We start from the raw sequence: 20456 nt of genomic DNA, 5'->3' as shown, positions 1-20456 counted from the left end.
TGCGACATATGCAGGGTTGCCACCGTTCGTTGATTCCATTTGCTTACTTTCAAAGTTTTTAGGCTATTATAATTTGGCATACCAAAGCTTAAGAATATGTAACTGTAGTCTACAGTTCGGTCCGTGTACGAGGTGTGTTCAAAGGAAAAGGTGAATTTTGATTTTTCGCGGGCTGCGTACATTCGATTATCGATATTTTGTTTTTGTTATAATCGGACACATATGTTTATCATGTGCTTGACAAAATGGAATAAAGTGCTCCAAGGCACTTGAAATATTTACTGTGGCATTCGATGAGTCCACTTTACTTAAAGTGTTTATAAGTGGTACAAACGCTTTATAGAAGGAAGAGAAGATGTTGATGACGATGAGCATCCTAGGGGTCGCGAATATTTTGGGTATGAAACGTGTGGCAGCGAAATTGTTCCTCCCACTGGAAGCTGGCAGATGAGTCAAGACCGAAAAAGGCACGCCAGGTTCGATCAAATATGAAGATTTTGTCCACTGTTTTTGTTTAATTACAATGGTGTGGTGCATCATGAGTTTCTGCCAAAGGGTCGTAGAGTTAATAATTTCATGGTTTTTTGGCAAAAAATAAAACCGTAATTATACCTCAACCACCACATTCACCAGATTTGGCTGGGGGATTTTCAGAAGTGCTTCGGGGATTTTAAAATGGCACAAGTGTATTATATCCGAGGGGGAATATTTTAAAGGGGGCAAATTAAATATTGATGAATAAATAAATGCCTTTCAAAACAAATTCAAAATTCACCTTTTCCTTTGAACACATTTCATATATTCTATTTAAAATTACTACGTTAGGCCTATTTACCATACATACTCCTAAAATTTTGAAAGAGGCCTTTTTACCAACTAAAAGGCTAAGCTTACATCCATACACACATAACTATTTCCTTCAAATATTCTTAGCTTTCAAATTTATCTGGAAGAACATCAGCTTAGGTGGGCTCTTTGGCAAATTTAATTCTACAAAGATGCGGTAATAAAGTATAAAAACCAGAAACCCTTTCATAATAGCCTTATCACCTTATGCTCATTTAATTTCCACATTTTTTACGTTTTTGGCATGCAAACTTTACACAAAGGCATAATAGGGTTATGTATGTGTATACATTTATACTGATTGATGAATGTGTGTGTGTGTGAATATTGAAGACCCTTTCTTTCTCGCAAACAAATTTTTTCTCTGGCAAACAAATTTTGATTTAGTTTTATAATTTAGCTAACACGTTGACCCGAAGTACTCGCACATTGTTAATGGCAGAATAACTGCAGCCAGGCATGCTGCTCATTTACACAATATAGGTATATGCATATATAAAAGTAAAAAATAAATATTTATTTGATATTTTCAGGATTGAGAACTGAAATTGAAGATAACCGATAAAATCGATAAAAAAATCCATGCAAAATCTTAATAAAACAATAAAAAAAAGAGAACGTAGTCTAGCTTTCAGAGTTTCATATATACTTGTAATATATTTGTATTTAATTAAATAGAGGGTCGTGTAAAATTGTGGTGTCGTAAGCTAAGTGACAGAAAAACGATTTTATGGCACTCAATAATACGAACATTTTTGTATACTAATTGTTTTTATTAAAGCTGGCAAATATAAAGATACGTAATTTAAATTTGAGTCTAAATGTATATAATATTTTATTAATATGAAAAAATCTAAAACTTCTCATATATGTAGACAATGTTATATGTAACAATTTGAAATTCGTATTTTTCCTCATCTTTCATTATAACTAAAAATGGTTGCGCATACTTAGGAGCGAAGAGTTTTTCGAGATCACGAGAAATTATTGTACTCATAACATTGCTGACATTGCTGATATACTGACGATCTTGTAGGTACTCTTCTGCCTCGAAAGAAATAAAGTGTGCCGTTGGCGAATACATGACGAACCTGCAAGATAAAGACAAATACATATATTATATCAACAGGGTGTAGAGCAAGAAATATTAAAATGCATATATTATATAATAAAAGAAATCTTAATGTAATGAATATTTACAAAATTTTTGGTGTTTAAACTGTTTAATTTTTTCAAATTCTTCGAAAGCAATGAAAAATGTACATGCAATATAAAACCCTGTTTCTTTTGTTAGCGGTGAATGGTGCGATGTTACGACGGTTGAGAGTTACTACCAGGAATTGAATGGAATGGATCTTAAAAAAAGGTAAAACAATAGTCTGCTATTGGCATGAAGAGCACAGCTGAACCAAACCAGCGAGGTCAGTCGGGTGAGAGAGCAAAGATTTGAAAGTTGAAAATATATGTTTGTGTGCATATATAGCAGCAGCGACAACAGAAGAGCATTGACTTCTATCGTTGCTCGGTGCGATATCATATCTGAGCTGTTGTTATGCAAAATAAAATGTGAAGTTGCTACATTCTCTGACCGTCTGTAAATTTTTCTGACTAAAAACGCCATTTTTCGCAGTATTTTTAGCATGTCTAACTTTATATTATATTTAACGGCACGCGCTTGATTTCACCACACGTCTCCACCCACGAACCTACAGTTTGTACCGTCGTTGCCATATCGCAATAACTCAGGCCAGCCGCCAATGGCGGAAGTTTGGTTCAAGTGGTTATTGATTGAATTTGTTTGAAACTGACTCTCCGCGCTTCCTTCAATGATTGTTGCTTTTATTGTCATTTGCTGCTACTATTTTGTATTTGATTTTCTATATTGATGGCAGCTGTTTCGCTTTTTGTTACTGTAATATGCATTGTTCATGCTGCGGCTCATGTTTTTAGCTTAGTGTTTCTACTCTCGCCGGCCACTGGCTCCGACAATGGACTGAATTATTATTTCTCTGGTATTAAATTGTGCGCCAACTTTAAAGCAACAACACAATTTAATATATAAAAAAAAAGGTTACATTCAAGTGCATTCGCTCTATTGTATCTATGAACATATACATACCTACATATTTATATATTTTATACGTTTTGTTTTGTGAATTCTATTAAAGAAAACTGAATTCGTATGCAAAAACTTTTAAATTTGCATTGATAAATATTTGAGTAGTGATTTTGTTGTAGAACTACATTACTGTATGGATACTTGCCCGTCATTCAACTTGAGATATCTTAAGATAAATGAGTCAAAGAAACTCAACAATCAGATACTCAAACTGAGAACTTCTAAAGGTGTACTTAACCTTACTACACTAAGCGATCTAAAGATATCCTGTCTACATAACGTTTTTGAGAATAGCAAATGCATTGAACAAGATGTCGTGAGAAACAAAATATCAGTTACAGTTAGTAAAACAACCACTCCTTTAACAGTTTTTCGTGAAAAATTTCATGATAGTTAAACATGAAACAGTTGCTGTAGCTTTCTCGTAAATATTCTTCTGAATAATTATAACGCGTTGTCTAATAATCAACACATACAAAAGAAAAGAGTTTCAAAACCTTTCAAACATTCTCAATAAAGCCTCCGGGATCCACAGATCAGCATTTCTCCAGTTACTAGTAAAGAAGTTAAAAATATTATCGGGAATACAAGGCTCAAAAAGCATCCGGGTTCGATTTAATAACCGAAGAATTACTATGCAATGTTCCAAAGAATTGTATAAAGAAACTCGTGAACATTATTTGCATTATGCCTAAGAGACGTCCCATCGCTTTATAAAGTATCGTAATGATACCTAAGCCGGGTAAACCACACGATGTTACATCATTCCAATATCGCTGCTGCCAGCTTTATCGAAAATCTTTGGGAATGTACTCATAAATATGCTAAAACCAATAATCGATCGTAAACATCCACTGCACATACCGGCATATTAATTCGGCTTTCATGACCACCATTCAACAATTGATCAGGTGCCGTGAATATTTAATTTCGTTGAAAATTCAAAGGATAAAAGGAATGTTTTTCGGCGGCCTTCTTGGACGTTCCTCAAGCTTTTGACAAAGTTTGGTATTTAGGTCTGCTACTTAAATTAAAATGAATGTTACCCAAATAATATTGCGAAATAATTGCTTCCTACTTTAAAGATAGGTACTTCCGCATTAAACAAGAGGATGCATACTCTAACCTGCAACCGATAGAAGCGGGTGTTTCCCAGGGAAGCGTGTCGGGGCCAATGCTTTATTTGCTTTTTAGCAGTGACATCCGCATCGACCTAAGTTATGTAACAGCGGCATGAGTGCAGACAACAATTACCAAGTGGGCATCTAAGTGGCGCATTAAATTAATATTTACACTGAAAAAATCGGCATATCGTCCAATTTATATAACTAATACTCTAATACCACATTTTAACAGTGCCAAGTACCTAGGTATCGCTTAGACGCTAAGCTTCGCTGGAAAGAGCATGTCAAAAAAAAGGAGTGAGCTTGATATGAATTTTGCCAAACTTTACCACCTAGTTGGCAGGAGATCCAGTATGGAGGCCAACTATGGGGTTGTTCAAGTCAAAGCTCTATTGCCTGTATTATTGCTTTCAAAGTAAGGTACTAAGGACTTTAGTTATTGCTCCTTGGTACGATAGATCTGCTGACCTACACCGTGATGTAGATGTGTATTCAGTGGTAAAGGAAATATTCAAAATTGCAAAGTCTCACGAACTGCTTAGACAGCATGACAATGAGGAGGCTTCCAGGAGGCTTCGAAACTGCCGAGCTAGAAATCCGGTTGAAACGCAAGAAACCTTCCGACCTAGTAAGGGGGCAATAGCAGCAAATGTATTTCAAAATAAAGTCACTCAAGAGAAGCAAAATCTGTAAATGAGTCATATAAGGGATATGGAGAATATTGAACCGATTCCAAATATTTTTAGAACTAGGTCGCATTATTATTAGAAAAAGATGCCTGCTTTCTTTTATTAAAAGATCTAACAAAATTCGGTATAAGGACAGTCATACACATTGTGGTCCTCATATTCCATATTTTGGAGATTGAAAAATTATGGTCCTATTATGACCATTTTAAAATCTCCATTTACGCTTTCTTACCGTGGTTGGAGACGGATTTCATCCATTTTCAAACTGTTGCATAAGAATGCGCTATTCAGTGCTATACAATTTAACGAAATACTTCTAATATTGATTTAGAATTCGGTACTTTAAGCTTACATAGGGAAGGAATAAACTACTTAGAGCTCATTTTTCCAGCTCAAATGTACTTAAACAAAAAAGTTAAAAGTTTTTCTAACATTTCCCACTACTTCATTTTAAGAAAATTTTAATTCTAAAGTCGTACACGGCTTAAAAAGACAAAAGATTTTAAAACGGGAACAGAAAAAAATCGTAAGAAATTTGGAAATTAAAAAAGGTTATGTATACCCTAATCTGCAAGCTAACTGTAACAGTAACTATTATCAAAGTTTGAGGTAGATAAATCTAACCCTTGATATCGAGGTGATGGGATTATTGTCCTTGTCTAGCCATTCGACATTCGGCGACGAATTGCCGTGCGCTATGCAATCGACAATGCTGCCGGCATTGTTACCGAATTCGATGCGCGAAGGCGGCTCATGCAAGAAATTAAGCCTTTGATTGTCAAAGGGGTCGGAAGCATCTGCAAAAAGAACGTTAAATGCGATGATTGCTGATGCTAACTGTAGATAACAGAAAGTTACAAATCCTCCAGGCGGTTAAATGCTTAAAAACCAGACAGCAATCGTGTCCAAGCAACCTAGATATTTTCTTTATTTTGCAAATTTTGTCGCTATCCTTTTTTACTCCCGCTCTTCAGAGCTTTCAACTGCTTGCTTAGAACCATTTTATATGCTTTGCATTACTGTCGCTCGGGTTACGAGCATTAGTTGCAGAGCCGGTATCAAGTTTTTATGCATCATGTCTTGGGTCTTTAGAAAACCCCCTTTCTAAGCTTAATACTTTCACCAAGCTCTTTACAATGTTAACTGTTACAAATGCGTTTCCATCGCCGCGTTTGCTCCAGAAAGACCTTTTAGAAATGACGAGTAAACATATGCTGTGTTGGCAGAGCTTGCCTTTGCTTTGTCTCTGCGTCGCTTTGGTTTCTGGTTTGTTGGATTGGAAAAATGTCCGAATGAGTGTTTGTTAGCAGCGATACGAAAGGGTTTGGTGACAGCAAATTGATATAAAAACGCATCGCTCATATTTATTAGAGACACATGCTAGTCTACAAACAGCAATGGGTTCAAGTGCATTCTTTACAAATCTTACTTGCAAATCCCGGGTAAGTTGCAGGCCTAGTCACACACACACATACACCTTCTTACCAACTTACCTTTGTAACTCCAACTCCATTTCCGCAAATGGCCTAAAAGCCGCACGAGCAAACAGGAAATTGTAGGGAACAAACTCAATAAAGACGTGTCGCTGTGCAACAGTGCAACTTGCAACATATGCAAGAACGCAACATTGCAAATCTTATGCATATGGTAGATAAGAGGTAAGGTTGAGCTAAGTACGATCGAAATCGCACCTTAGAGAGTTTTGCAATTTGTTGGAGTACAAGAATTGTGAATTGTTTTGGAATAACATATTTTTCATAAATTTTACGGTCTTCAAAATAAATTGTAGTTTTTTATTTTAGCCGAAATAATTATTTTAAGTTCCTTCCTTAACTTAAGTTTTTTTCTTCAATGGAATCATGACGTGTTTAATGAAGTTGGTATTTATAGTCACATACAAAATTTGTCGACACAAGAACTTGATTTTGATGGCTCAGCTTGCTTCGTTGCTATCTGCTATAATGGTTCGATCTGAAGAATATGTTCGGAAGCTGTAGCATTGCCTAGGACAATAATCCATGCCGATTTAGTGAAGATATAAAATTTTTTCATACAATAACTTGATTTTTACCTACCAGTTTGACATTTTACAAATTTAAAAGTTAGATATATAAAAAAAATTGAACTGCTTCAACTTCAGATCAACTGATAGTAGTTGAAAACCGTAATTAGAGTATTAATATATCAAGCTTCCTGCGTATAAAAATATTTTACAATAAAGACATGTTCATTTTCTTAATAGCCGACGAAGTATGAATATCTTATGATGTATTAATTTTGTATAAAAATATATTGTTTTCACAATACTTGGGATAATAGTTCTTTGATGTAAATATTGAGAGAGCTGAAAATTTGTCGATTCATATTGGATTATTATGGTGTATTAACGGGCCTAGAAACCTATTGGCAGCTTCTATTTCCGAACTCTTAGCGAGTTCTTTGAGATCCATCGTTTATGTTCCCATGTCACCATCTTTTATTTATGATATAGAGAATAATATTTGGTTAAGGCATCTCAACAAAACTATTTTACCTTAAGAAACATGTTACGTGAGTACAACAATTAACACCAAATGGAAGAGATACTTACAACTACTCTTCTTTTGTAGTCAAGCACGAGTCGGAAAACAAAAAAAAACTTTGAAAAAAAATTAAATCACAAATGTGTCGTTGTTATTGGTTTTGTAGAGATGAAGGTGAAATTAAACTGAAACCAAGATGATGTAATTACTACTGTGGTTGAGAAATTGAAAATGAATATGAAAGAGTAAAAGTGCATTACCCTTCTACTGTTACTCTAAGCCTTAGAACTTCTTTGTAGCCCACCGTTTACACCGTTTACACTGTTCATTGCCAGATTACATCGACATCGACGATGATGCCGCTGATGACGACGCGTTTGCTGATGATGACGCTGCAGTTGAATGAGGGAATCAAGTGCAAAAAAAGAAGAAAATATTGTGGGACAGTTGAATGTGATAGCTCTGACGGTAATGACAAACTTAAGTTGATACCAGGGAGAGAGAGTGTGTAGGTAAGGTACAGGTAGCACTTACAGATTGAGGTATGTGTTTGTGGCTTTGCTTACTAGTTACTAAAATAGTGCCGGCTAAATGACAATATAGTTGTAAAAATCGTGAACGGCGTACCAATAAAAAGACCTACGGTCATGAACTGATCGTAAAATAAAATTTTCTGCTGTTGTTCACATTAAAGTTTATTGGTGCCAACAATTGTGTACGCTGGTTGATGGCACCCGCAGAGATCGGTTGATATTTGCTTCGACACTGCTTCGATTCTGAACTTTATGGTTTGTTCCAGCGAAATTGACCTATGGAGTTTTATCTAACAGAAAAGTTATAATCCTCAATCGCGCAAACCAAACCAACGTCTGTCTTACAGTCTTGTTCGTTTGGTAACATCAAGGCTTATACAAAAATAAGAGACAGACTAAAAGAATAGCAGAACTGATTTCTAAGCCGGTAAAAATATTATCCTGAATATAAATAAAACTAAGTTACTCTTTGATTTCTTATAATGAGTTCTCTTGATTCTATAACGCATTAGAGATCTTAGAAGAAATTTAATTGTTCAGTTAATGCATATATGTGCTTATATGGTGCATACATACACGCATATATCCTATGGCTGTGTTTATGCTTTTGTATATATGCATCACATATATTTGAAACCAATTATGTATTGATTGATGCACTTGAAATTTTGTTTGCTTATCGTATTCGCACATGAGCACACACGGACAAATAGGCATGTCACACAACCACGCCAGATTTTAGATGTGTTCGCAACCCGCAGAGTTGAGTTGATTGAGCCCCGACAATTGATTGATAAATATTTGCAGATGCATTTTCAATCACCGATATATCAATATCGTCGGGAGCAGCATTAACACTGTTATTTAGAAAATAAATTGTATGTCAAAATTTTAACAAAGTGGGTACCAATATACGAATTTTTTTATGTTGTGTTCACTTTACAAAATAAAAATTTAGTTGGAGGCAAAATCTTAAAGAAATGGTTAATAGTTTTCTGTAAACATTTATTTGTGTTTTAATTTTCTTCCATAAATATATTGAATTATAATTAGTAAGAGTTAAATGCTATTAATCATAACAAGGGGGGGACAGTTATGACAAAAGCTCGAAAAAGATAACCATTTCCTTTTCATTTCAATTCAAATTGGGATCTCAAATATGTAACAAATAAATGTTGAAAACATCAAGGTGTACTTTAAAATATTCTAATTGTGGTAGTATTACCAAATAAATTAGTATTATCAAGAAATCTCAAATAAACATATATCCTTTTATTTTAATTACATGTTAGTGCTTATAATAAGCTAATTGGTTAAAATATGGAGCGAACTGCATTGCCGTCCTAAAAAAATCAAATATATATATCTCAAGCTGGTAATATGTAAATTATTTGAAATTTGAACAATGCTAATGAACAAATGAACTCATTGGGGAGAAGGTATCAACTACAAGGACAGTCCAATAAACACTTAACTTACAAATAAAACCCGAAATTTTTGAAAAAAAATGGAGATTACTCCTCGGCATATTTTTTAAACACTAAAAAATATTTGCTTAGACCAAAATATTTATCTAATACAAGTGTATACTTTTAGAAATATTCCTCCGTGGAATTTACAGTTGTATTCACGAATAACGGATTCAAAATATGCGATCTAGCGGTAGCGTAAAGCTGATTACCCGATTTATAGCTCTTACTATTTCTCACTTCTTTATGTCTTCAAAAAGTTTGACTTTTCGTCTTTACTTAATGTTAACTTTTCCATAAAGCGATGTAAGTATGAAGTACGGTTAAAATTCAATATTTCAAGTAAATCAACTGATATTACACTTAACCTACAAAATGGGGAATTAACAAAATAATACCGGTTATCCAATTCTTAAAACTATTGCACCGTTATACACTCGCCAGCGTTCATTTGCATACTAGGGTAGATCGTTTTTATTTAATACATTTTTAATTTGGAGATTCGAATTGTCTATAGTATGCCTATGGCATTATGGTATTCGTAAATAAGAATTAAACTGCAGATAAGTGTAGATAAGACCAAAAAATTACAAGTCATTTAATTACTAACGATTAACAAATTTTTTCCGATTATAACTGATTTGCAATACTTTCCGTCGGGATGTTCTATAAGAAATCAATACTGAAATGTTGGAGGTCGAAAAAAATTAAATGGCTGAAAATAATGTAAAAAATATCTCATAGAAACGATTTGTTTTTTTATACTAAGCTGATACTAGACACATTTTTTTATAAATTAGTGACAAAAGTTGTGCTACATATAACTTTCCCCAAAGGTACAGGATGTCCCAAAATTACCGCAAGATTTAAATCTGCCGCTATATACGAAGTGTGTTCAAGGGAAAAGCTGAATTTTGAATTTTTTTTTAAATAACTTATTTATTCATCAATATCTAGTTTGTCCCATTCAAAGTAATCTCCCTCGGATATTATACACTTATTCCAACGCTTTTTCTAATCCTCAAAGAACTTTTGAAATGCATTTTCGGTATGGCCATCAGCTCTTTCTGCGATTCTGACCTGATTTCATAAATTGTGGTAAAACGCTTTCCTCATTGGTTTCTTCAGTTTTGGGAATAGGAATAGGTCGCAAAGAGCCAAATCTAGTGAATACGGTGGTTCAAGCATGATTATGGTTTTGTTTTAGGCCAAAACAATCACGAATAATCATTAAAGCATGAAAAAGCATTTTAGCAGTTTAGGAACAAACAACGCGTCCACACGTTTCATGCCACGCCAAAATTTAATGGCATGAGCCGATTAATATGTCAACATACTTTTCTAATAGTGATTCGACGCTTTTCAAGAACAATTTTTTTCACTGTTTCGATGTTTTCTTTGCTTGTTGAAGTGGTCGCTCATCGTCATCAACATCTTCTCAGCCTTCTGTAAAACTCTTGTATCATTAATAAACACTTTTTTGAGACAAATTGCACTTTATTCCATTTTACCGCAAAATTTAATACATACTTTTGATCAATTTCTTTCAAAAGTCAATAATCGAAGAGCACACAAAACGTGATTAACCTTTCTGTCATCAAAAACAAATTACTTATCAAAATTGGCTCCAAAAGCGAGCACATGATAAAGATATGTGTCCGATTATAACAAAAAACAAATATCGGTCATCGTGCACAGCCCGCGAAAAATTAAAATTCAATTTTTCCTTCGAACAAACGTCGTATGTAGTAAAGTGACAGCTGAAAGTTTAGGCTTAAGAAAAATGGAGCGTAACACGATAGAACAACCTGCCTTCAGTATTGAACACTATTTCAAAAACGCAGTTCGAAAATTTCAAATCTTCAAAATCATCCAGTCGCCAAAATTGCTGTTTTGGGGTTCTGAGAACCCACATGTGATTTTTGAAAAATAGATGGATCCACAATGTGTCACTGTTCGGTGTGGATTTTGCGCTGGAGGCTTTGAAGGAGGAGACTCAACGTTGCATTAATTAAATTAAGGCACATTTATGTAGAATGGTCATGGATAATTTCGAGAAACGACTGCGTATGTGTATGGAAAGTCGTGCAGGCCATTTACCCCATGTGTTATTCCACAAATAACCCTATACTATGTAATCTATTACTCTGTAAAACAATTACATTCGAAAGACTAAAATCTGTGTTTTCTTTTTAATTTCAATCTTGAGTTAATTTTGAGATACCCATTATTTTCTAGCACTGTTGCATATTGCATTACTAGATTAAACAGAAATAATAGAAAAAGCAGATGCCCGATCGTGAGCTATAAGTCGTGTGATTACATTTCGAAACGAAATTACAATCTTTCAATATACTAGTTTGAGATGCAATAAACTTTGCTCGATTTTAAATGTACTTGGAAGGCAAGTGGTTGAATACTGTTACCTCCTTGGGATGACAAGTTTGTTTTACTGATCAGAAGGGTATTAGTATTAGAAAACGAAATCGCTGATTTCAATGATCTACAGCGAACACCATCACGTTTGATTTCTCGCTCATATCCATCTGCGTGATTTTATATTTGAAATCTTTTAATTCGTATCTGATCGGATCATTGCAATGTCACAACGAAGCACTTTCGAAAATCATTTCCGGGAAAATTTTAATATTTTCCATTTACTAATTGAGTACCACCCTAATTATTGGTCACATAGAATACCAGATGTTAAACACCGAACAGTGTTTCGATGCAACCACAAAAACATAACTTTCAGTTATCAACTTCAATGTTAATTGCATTTCTGGTAATTTACACATTCTTACATCTGTAGAATATGTTTTGTATGTAATTATGATCCATATATGGTTTAAAATTCACACATAAAGAAATATATATATATATTTGCTTTCATTTCACTCACCTGTACTAATTGTGCCGTTAACGACCAAATCGGCCATCACGAGTAGCAAGATAACATCAGTCGTCTTTGTGCTGTCAACCCGCTTTATTGCAACTTTTGGTCGGTATATAATTAAATGAAGTTTCCGCCTTTTACTCGTTTTCCCGATCGTTTGTTTATCGTCCGTTGCTTCGGAGGGCATACACAAATGCGTAAAGTGACGAGCAAGATATATTTTGCAATAAAAGCTTTTGGTGGCTTCACGGACGGTACGATTTTGTATAAAAAAGTTGTTCAGAATCTGTAAATAAAGTTGAGAAAGAACGGAGAGAGAAAAAAGAAAACAGATCAGAAGGACGTCAAACAGGTTGCGTTTCATTAAATATGGATGAGTAGTTGTGGAGAGTGAATCTCCTTTTCGGATGAGCTACAAAACTGAAGAGAACATTAAAAGCAAAATAAAGTAAGGCTTGTAGAACCAAAAGATTCATACGTGGGTTACGATTGCAAAGCACATCATCATATGTCAGTATGAAAATAAATTTGAAATCAAATTCGCATTTAAGCAGGAAGCATTTGAGTCTTTTGAGCTTCTTAAAAGAGTTCAACAAATCTCAACGAGCTTTTCGGATTACACGTGTTCTGTGGCATCGTAAGACGGTTAGTGTTGTAGATGGGTGTAATAGAACCACTGCCACGCCCAAACAACTCTATTAATCGAAAACCAATGAATTGCCATAACTAAGCTCCATAATAAGATGCAAGGCTGCTATATGATATAATACATCGAATCACATTAGCGAAGGGTATCTTCAGTTTAAAAATTTTCGAACCGAAACTGCTCAAGCCACTAGGTATCGAATATGTGGAGCTTAGTACCTACAGTTGAAAATATCGTTAAACGTGTGATAATTGATATTCATAGAGCATCCTTTCTTGATAATAGAATTCCCGTACCTCATAGTATGAAGATTTTCGAACTTTGCGGTGTCTATATACCGCATACTCGTATATCGCCCATATTTTATTGAAATTGAGAAAGGGAGGTTTTCTATTAAAACAATGCATCTTTGTGCCTACAATGGATTAAAACCGGGCGAAAACTTGCCTACGTCGGCTGGGTTGTCACCCGATTTCACCTATATTCACACTGTCGATAGAAGAGCTAAAAACACTTGCTTTTAGTGAATTTTATTATTATAGCTTTATCAGCTTAGGAGATATGCACATTAAACCTATTAGGGGGCGGAACCATGCCCATTTTAAAAACAAATTGTAAACTGCAGGTGAAACTCCTTAATGTGATCCCGTATACCAAATAACAGTCTTGTATCTTATTGTCGAGCTTAGTTATGGCAATTTTTTTGGTTTTGATTACTGGCGTTTTGTAGGCGTGGCAGTAGTCCGATTAAGCCTATCTACAATACCAACCGTCTAACGGTACCAAGTTTCATAAATATATCTAAATTTTTACTCAAGTTACAGCTTGCACAGATAGTCAAGCGGATTTCAACTCATCTCTTCATCCTGATATTTTATATATATGTATATAACCCTATAACTATCTCTATTAGTTTTGGGTGATACAAACAACCGTTAGGTGAACAAAACTGTTATACCCTGTAGCAACATGTTGCGAGGGTATAAAAATATTTGTTTTACCATCGGATCAAATTTGACCCGGACTGAGAGATGCGAATCTGTCGCCTTCAAAATAAGATCCTTTTGACACAATACAAACATACCAACACTTAATCTAAATTTTCATACACCTGTTATAATCCTCGGCTAGAATCGCCTACAGTACCTTCAACTAATGGCTTTTATTTAATATATAATATATTCTGAAACAAGCCAGCATTGCTTCTAAAAGACATAAACAGATATATGGTAACCCACAACTCAGTCTTTTTAGAACTCTAAGCAAAAAAGCGGTTTGAAAAGAAAAAAATTCTGCTGTGGAAAAGTAAAATATGAAAAAATCTTAACAGCAATCAAATTGGATCAAGGGTCTACATAGCAGACTTGCAATGCACAAAAAGCGGAGTGGAGAGGGTGGGAGGCCGAGTGAATTTCCTTTGTTAAGGTTAGGTACAATTGCGGAAGACTCAAACGGGTGCCTATTTGGTAACATGCAGATACTTACATATATAAGTATATTTGTACGAGTATGAGTGTCTGTGCGGAAAGGATATTGTGAGATTATTGTGCCATATAAGCCATTAAAGGTGTGCTTTTTATAACCCATTTGACCATATATGAGTAAATATACCATTATTGCAGGTTACATACACCGCTACGAAGACACATGTACATATACCTACCTACAAAAATCTACTAATTTCTACTCAGTGTTTGCTTGTCACAGAAGCTCGTTTTGTGTAAAACATTAACAACAGACCAATAAACGGAACACAGTGGTATAATAACAACAACAAAATCACATTTCTTGCAACAAAAACGCATAAAAAGCGTACTACCTCTTGAGACTTGCCCGCTATACATTACAATTAGCTAACTGCCACATTATCAACAAAACTTGGCACAGCAGGTTTCCTCACAACAAATCTTCATGTGTGGAACCGAAGAGCAGCCTCACAGCGGTATAGGTAGTGGTAATGTGTGCTTTCTTTTTGATTTTAAATGCTGTTTTGCATGTAAACGCAGCTGAACTTACACATACAACACTACATCGTATTATCAGCAGTGATAAGTGAAATAGTGAGAAAAAATCAGTTTTTAAAAACACTTCTGTGGAATTCAATTAGTTTTATTTTCATCGACTATTTCTGAAAGATATCTTATTGAGTTTAACTATAACCCACGAAAATAGCGTATTTATTCATCTCGACATGCCAATTGATCCACGAAAATAGATATGTACAATTCGCATCCTTTCATTGAATAATAATATTTACACTTTGATTTTAAATAATTTTTACATGCTTTAAAAAATACGCTTGAAAACTGGATATGTAGCCGCGTTCGTGTCCGCTGTCAGTCCAAGAATGAATTTCTTCTATTTGCCCGCCAGCTTTCTGACGCTTCTTAGAATGATACGCTAGCATAACGCTTCGTGGACTTTTCGTTAAATTCAGTCCAGAGTGTTTCGTATTGTGTTATGTATTATAGTCTTTATTTTATTTCGGTAATTAGTATTTCGTCCGTCACCCTACACTCAGCAATCTAGAAATTTAATAAAGGTGTGATTACTATAATTTTGAAAATTTTGGTAGGTAGAATATGAAGATGATCAGAATCACCAAACAAGCTGATTATCAAGCTGTAAATCTTTTTTTTTTTATGTTAAGACCAGGTCCTTTGTCACCCTGAATCGATTGGTACTTCAAATGGGTAAATTCGTAAATCAAACCGTAAACCAAATTTGCGCCCAAGCCTGAAAATTAGCAATTCTTCTTCGAAAAATTGCAAAATCGATGCGAGTCTTCTTCTGACCAAATATTAAATAGGAGTATTCTCTTCAATCAGTTTTACTTTAAATAGTATTTATCAATGAACACACACCATACCCGAGTATCTACATATTGTTGAAATCGTACCGGTACTCCTATACACTTATTGTATAGAAACGACCCTTCAGTATACTTTATATTTATATTTCGGTAAGTGAGGGTAAGTGAGAAACAAGAGTAAACACCAAATCGGTTGATATATAAGGTTGTCAAATATCTCCCTTCCGCTTTTTTGTCTTTTGAATTTCGCGGCTATATACAAAGCGCTACAAAGCTCGTATCTGGCAACACTATACATAATTTGAAAGGTCTTGACATAACCTACAAAACAACGCTATGCATGATTAGTTTGGATATTGCGTTCAACAGTTATAGACGTGTAAACATGAAGTTCACTAACGCCGAAATTCGCGCTATTTTAAAGTTTTCCTTCGTTAAAGGCAAACCCCCTAGAGAAACGTTCCGTGAGATTAATGGTGTTTTAGGGGATGGTACTCTATCACTTCGAACCGCGGAGGAATGGTTTCGAAAATTCAGAGCCGGTGAAAACGACACGACAATTACCGATCAAATCCTGGAATACATCGAGTTAGACCGGCATATGGCATCTCGTCACATCGCCCAGGAGATGGGAAAACCTTCTGGACCGAATCAACGCCTGCGATATGCTGCTAAAACGGAACGAACTCGTCCCATTCTTGAAGCGGATGGTGACTGGCGACGAAAAATGGATCACATACTACAATATCAAGAGAAAACGGTCGTGGTCGAAGGCCGGTGAATCGTCCCAAACAGTGGCCAAGCCGGGATTGATGGCCAGGAAGGTTTTGCTGTGTGTTTGGTGGGATTGGAAGGGAATCATCCACTATGAGCTGCTCATATATGGCCAGACGCTTAATTCTACCATCTACTGCGAACAACTGGACCGCTTGAAGCAGGCGATCGACCAGAAGCGTCCAGAATTGGCCAACAGGAAGGGTGTAGTGTTCCACCAGGAAAACGCCAGACCAGACACTTCGTTGATGACTCGTCAGAAGCTACGGGAGCTCGGATGGGAGGTTTTATCGCATCCACCATATAGCCCGGACGTAGCGCCAAGTGATTACCACCTGTTCCTGGCCATGGCGAATGCCTTTGTTGGTGTGAAGTTGAACTCAAAAGAGGCTTGTGAAAAGTGCCTGTCCGAATTCTTCGCAAATAAGGAGGGGGGCTTCTACGAGGAAGGTATTATGAAGTTGCCGTCTAGATGGAAACAGATCATCGAACAAAACGGCGCATATTTTAACTTAATCCGATCACTGTAACACTTTTTATAAAGCATTGAATGAAGAGCAAAAAAGCGGAAAGGAGATATTTGACAACCTTATATTTGGTTTCATTTAATTTACTTATTGTGTAACACACTATTCCACTCAAGTCTTTCAGTTTGTTGTACATAATTGCTGCTATGAGTTAACTACTCCACATTGTGTATCGTCAATTTATAACATGTATTTCGTATTTTACCGACGACATAATAATTGACGAACTTCCACATTTTCCATTTTGCTTAATTTATTGTGTGTATTGGTGTATGTATGTATTATGCGATTATTTGAATCGGTCACTCCATTATAAATTATCCGTAATTAAAACTGCAAAACAAATACCAATTGAATAGCAACAAAAGCTAAAGTGGATACGATTAATGTGTCTATACTCGTAAATATAATACATATATATGTATAAGCGCTTACGGCACAATAACAATACTACAATTGCACGCTCAGCAGGAAGCGCAGCCTCAAAGGCATTGCTACTTTCCTTTTCTACCAGTCACGTGGTGGCTCTTGAACGCCCTGCGGCTGTGGGCATGCAATAATAATATGTTTGTATGTACTTTGCGAACGTGTTATACAAGCTTTTTATTTCTCTGTTCATTAATGTACGTGCGTGTGTTAGCTTGTCGTGTTTGTTTTTATCATTAATTATGCGTAACATGTGACTTCGCCCGACCGACTGACCGAGTTATGGCTGCGTTACAGTGAACGTTCTCATCAACATTTGCCGCCAATTAACTTTTGGCGCGCACAAGCTCACAAATTCACGAGCGCAAGTATTAAGTTATTTTACACACAAACACGCACCTACGGACATGCAATTAGTGGCTGACTACTTTTTGTTTGCTTAAATATTTACTTTTTTCTTTGATATACAGTTGTGTGAGAATATGTTTATTAGTATTCGTCACGCCGTTGGAAGTCTCAAAAACACCGTTACACTCCCATTTCCGGTGACATGCTATCAAATTGGAAGTAAGAACGCATTGCCCGCACAAGAGCGCTTTATTAACGGTAAAATTTCGTAAACGGCAGCCTGTAGCTCAGCGACAGCGTCTTTGATAGTAAATTAAATGTGAGCATATGTGTGCTTGCTTTTGTTATATAATATTTTTTATATTTTCGATTTATTATACTGTGATTTTTGTTGTCAACACACCGACATTTATTGTCAGTGGGAGATATGACAGCAAATGCGAAATATGTCACAAGCAATTAGCAACTCTATGCATCACCGGAGAGGCAGCTGTCGACCTACATGTCTGTCGCAGTGTCTAGCTGTCATTCAAGGTAGACAAAAATTTAACGTATGTAAATCTTTTGTTGCTGTTGTATTTTTTCCTAAAAAACATACACGTTTTAGTATGCGAGTAGCTACTATATGTGTTATTTATATATATATGTATTGTATATTCAAGCGTTTTGCTTTCACTAACGATACTTTTATGTTTTTTTTTATAAATATCTCCATATAATCCAAAAAAGTCCTAATGGCAATAAACCTTAAAAAGCTCGCATAATATTCATTGATATAACCATTTGTATACTCGTATAAATATATACAAATAAGCACGTATACTTGTATATATACATACACACTTAAAAAAATTTATATATTATATATACATGCAAATGTGTGCTTTCGCGCGCATCTTCAAAAATGCACATCTAACTCATAGGCATACTGAAATGCATTATAAACACCTGTACACACACCACTGTAGCAAATGTTGTTGTTTTATAGATTTCAAATATAATTCCTTCTGTTGAATGTACTAGTTGTGTTGAAAACGCGACGATGACTGACTTATACAGTGGTCCAGCAATTTGGTCCCAAAGAAAAGCCATGCGATGTACATAACAACAGCAACAAAAAAGTACTTTTACGGTAGCGACTGTGGTGAATTTCTACTTAGATTGCTCTGAGGGAAAACGCGAGAGCACGGAAAAGATGTTCTGAGACAGATTATTGCAATTGTAGACAGCATGTGATTTTATACCGGGATTGGTAATCAGTTGAATACAGAGAGCGAGAGCAATGAGCAGAACAGGATTGAGAAACAGGGACGCTTTGTGATTTAATATGCACATATCTTTACCTTATTAATAAAAATAAAGAGCAAGATTTACTTGTACATACATATAAAGGATGATTCATTTCATAAAATTCAAAATTAATGGGGAATGTTTATTATCAGTCGAAAAAACATTATTTGGCATTAATTTTTTGAAGATCCCCTCTTTCAAATGTTGGCCGCGGCTGCATCTCAGACGGTTCAACCATTGAGTCCAATTTTCGATGTCTCGTTTGAGGATTTCGACTGGGACTGGCGAATGAAAGGCGGGATGTTTTGCTTCAAGGCTTGAATCGAAGCGGGATTTTCGCATAGACTTTGAACTTTACATATCCCCACAGGAAAAAGTTTAACGGTGTGATATTACAACATCTTTGTGGCCAATCGACCGGCCCAAACATGAAACTATCTGCTCACCGAAGTGTTCTCTCAATAAATCCATTCATTGAAGCGATGTATGGGAACTGGCGCCATCTCGTTGAAACCAAATATCGCCTAGATCACTAGCTTGAATTTCAGGCATCATGGCTACATTGATCTTTACGTTCTCACCGTCATAGTTTGAAGAAATATAAACCGCTGATTACACCGGCCCACCAATTCTTCACTGAATGCTGGGTCTCAAGATGGTGTTGCGAATAGTACACCCAGTAGGCCAATTATGTTGACCATAAGTTGAGTGAAGCGCGACATTTACAGAACATGAATTTTCGTAATAAATTCAAACGATTTGTAAACTTTGTAATAAAATGACAAGCAATACTAAACTCAAATAATCTGACAGCTTGACATGACTTACGCGTGATCTGAAAAAAAACGGGCTTCTACTTGGATCACCCGTTATGTATTGTATCTTATCCATGTAAACATGTTTATAATTTACTAGTAAATAATATTTTCATATATTGTACATATATATAAAATAAATAAGTCATGCTTTTCGTTGATTTTTTTTTGTTTTGAAATAGGTTGAAGTCAGCTTATTCTAAAACCGGATATTTTTTAAGCTTTTCAGAATATTCTGGGAATAATTAAATATTTTTTTTATTTCGAAATTTAATTAATAACTGTGGTTTTAAATATAAATTTAAATGGAGAATTTTTTCAAAATCGAACTAGGTCAACATACCAACTTCAAAAATCCGTTGATACCAGTCCTAAATAACTCACAATGTTATATTTTGGTAAGTATATGGTTAGAGTTATAACAATTTAATTTTTTTTGATGAAGGTGAGAAAATCTTCCAATGAAGTAATTTAAAACTTCGTGTAGGTTAGAGTAAGATGTCTGCTGAACATAATAGCCTTTGGACAAAAGTTATAAGGACCGGACCTTGGAAACCATTGTGATGATCTTTAAATTAAAAATGGATACTCGTTGGTCCTACAGTTTTTTATTTATTTTA

The 20456-nt window shown here is 35.3% G+C and overlaps 2 long non-coding RNA genes across 2 annotated transcripts in view; both read right to left on the bottom strand.

Moving 5' to 3' along the window:
- Nucleotides 1-20456, bottom strand: part of LOC106616379 (uncharacterized) — a 384138-nt gene that overhangs the window by 253566 nt on the left and 110116 nt on the right. The window lies entirely within an intron of this gene.
- LOC118680723 (uncharacterized) lies at nt 1652-18770 on the bottom strand. The gene is made up of 3 exons (XR_011395113.1): nt 18692-18770; nt 12205-12484; nt 1652-1937 (listed from the first exon to the last, which is right to left on the bottom strand). It is a non-coding gene; the product is annotated as an uncharacterized lncRNA (long non-coding RNA).

Source organism: Bactrocera oleae, chromosome 3, assembly GCF_042242935.1.
Source record: "Bactrocera oleae isolate idBacOlea1 chromosome 3, idBacOlea1, whole genome shotgun sequence".
Taxonomy (NCBI): Eukaryota; Metazoa; Arthropoda; class Insecta; order Diptera; family Tephritidae; genus Bactrocera; species Bactrocera oleae.
The sequence above is the reverse complement of the archived record's forward strand: the minus strand, read 5'-3'. Positions and strand labels throughout refer to the sequence as shown.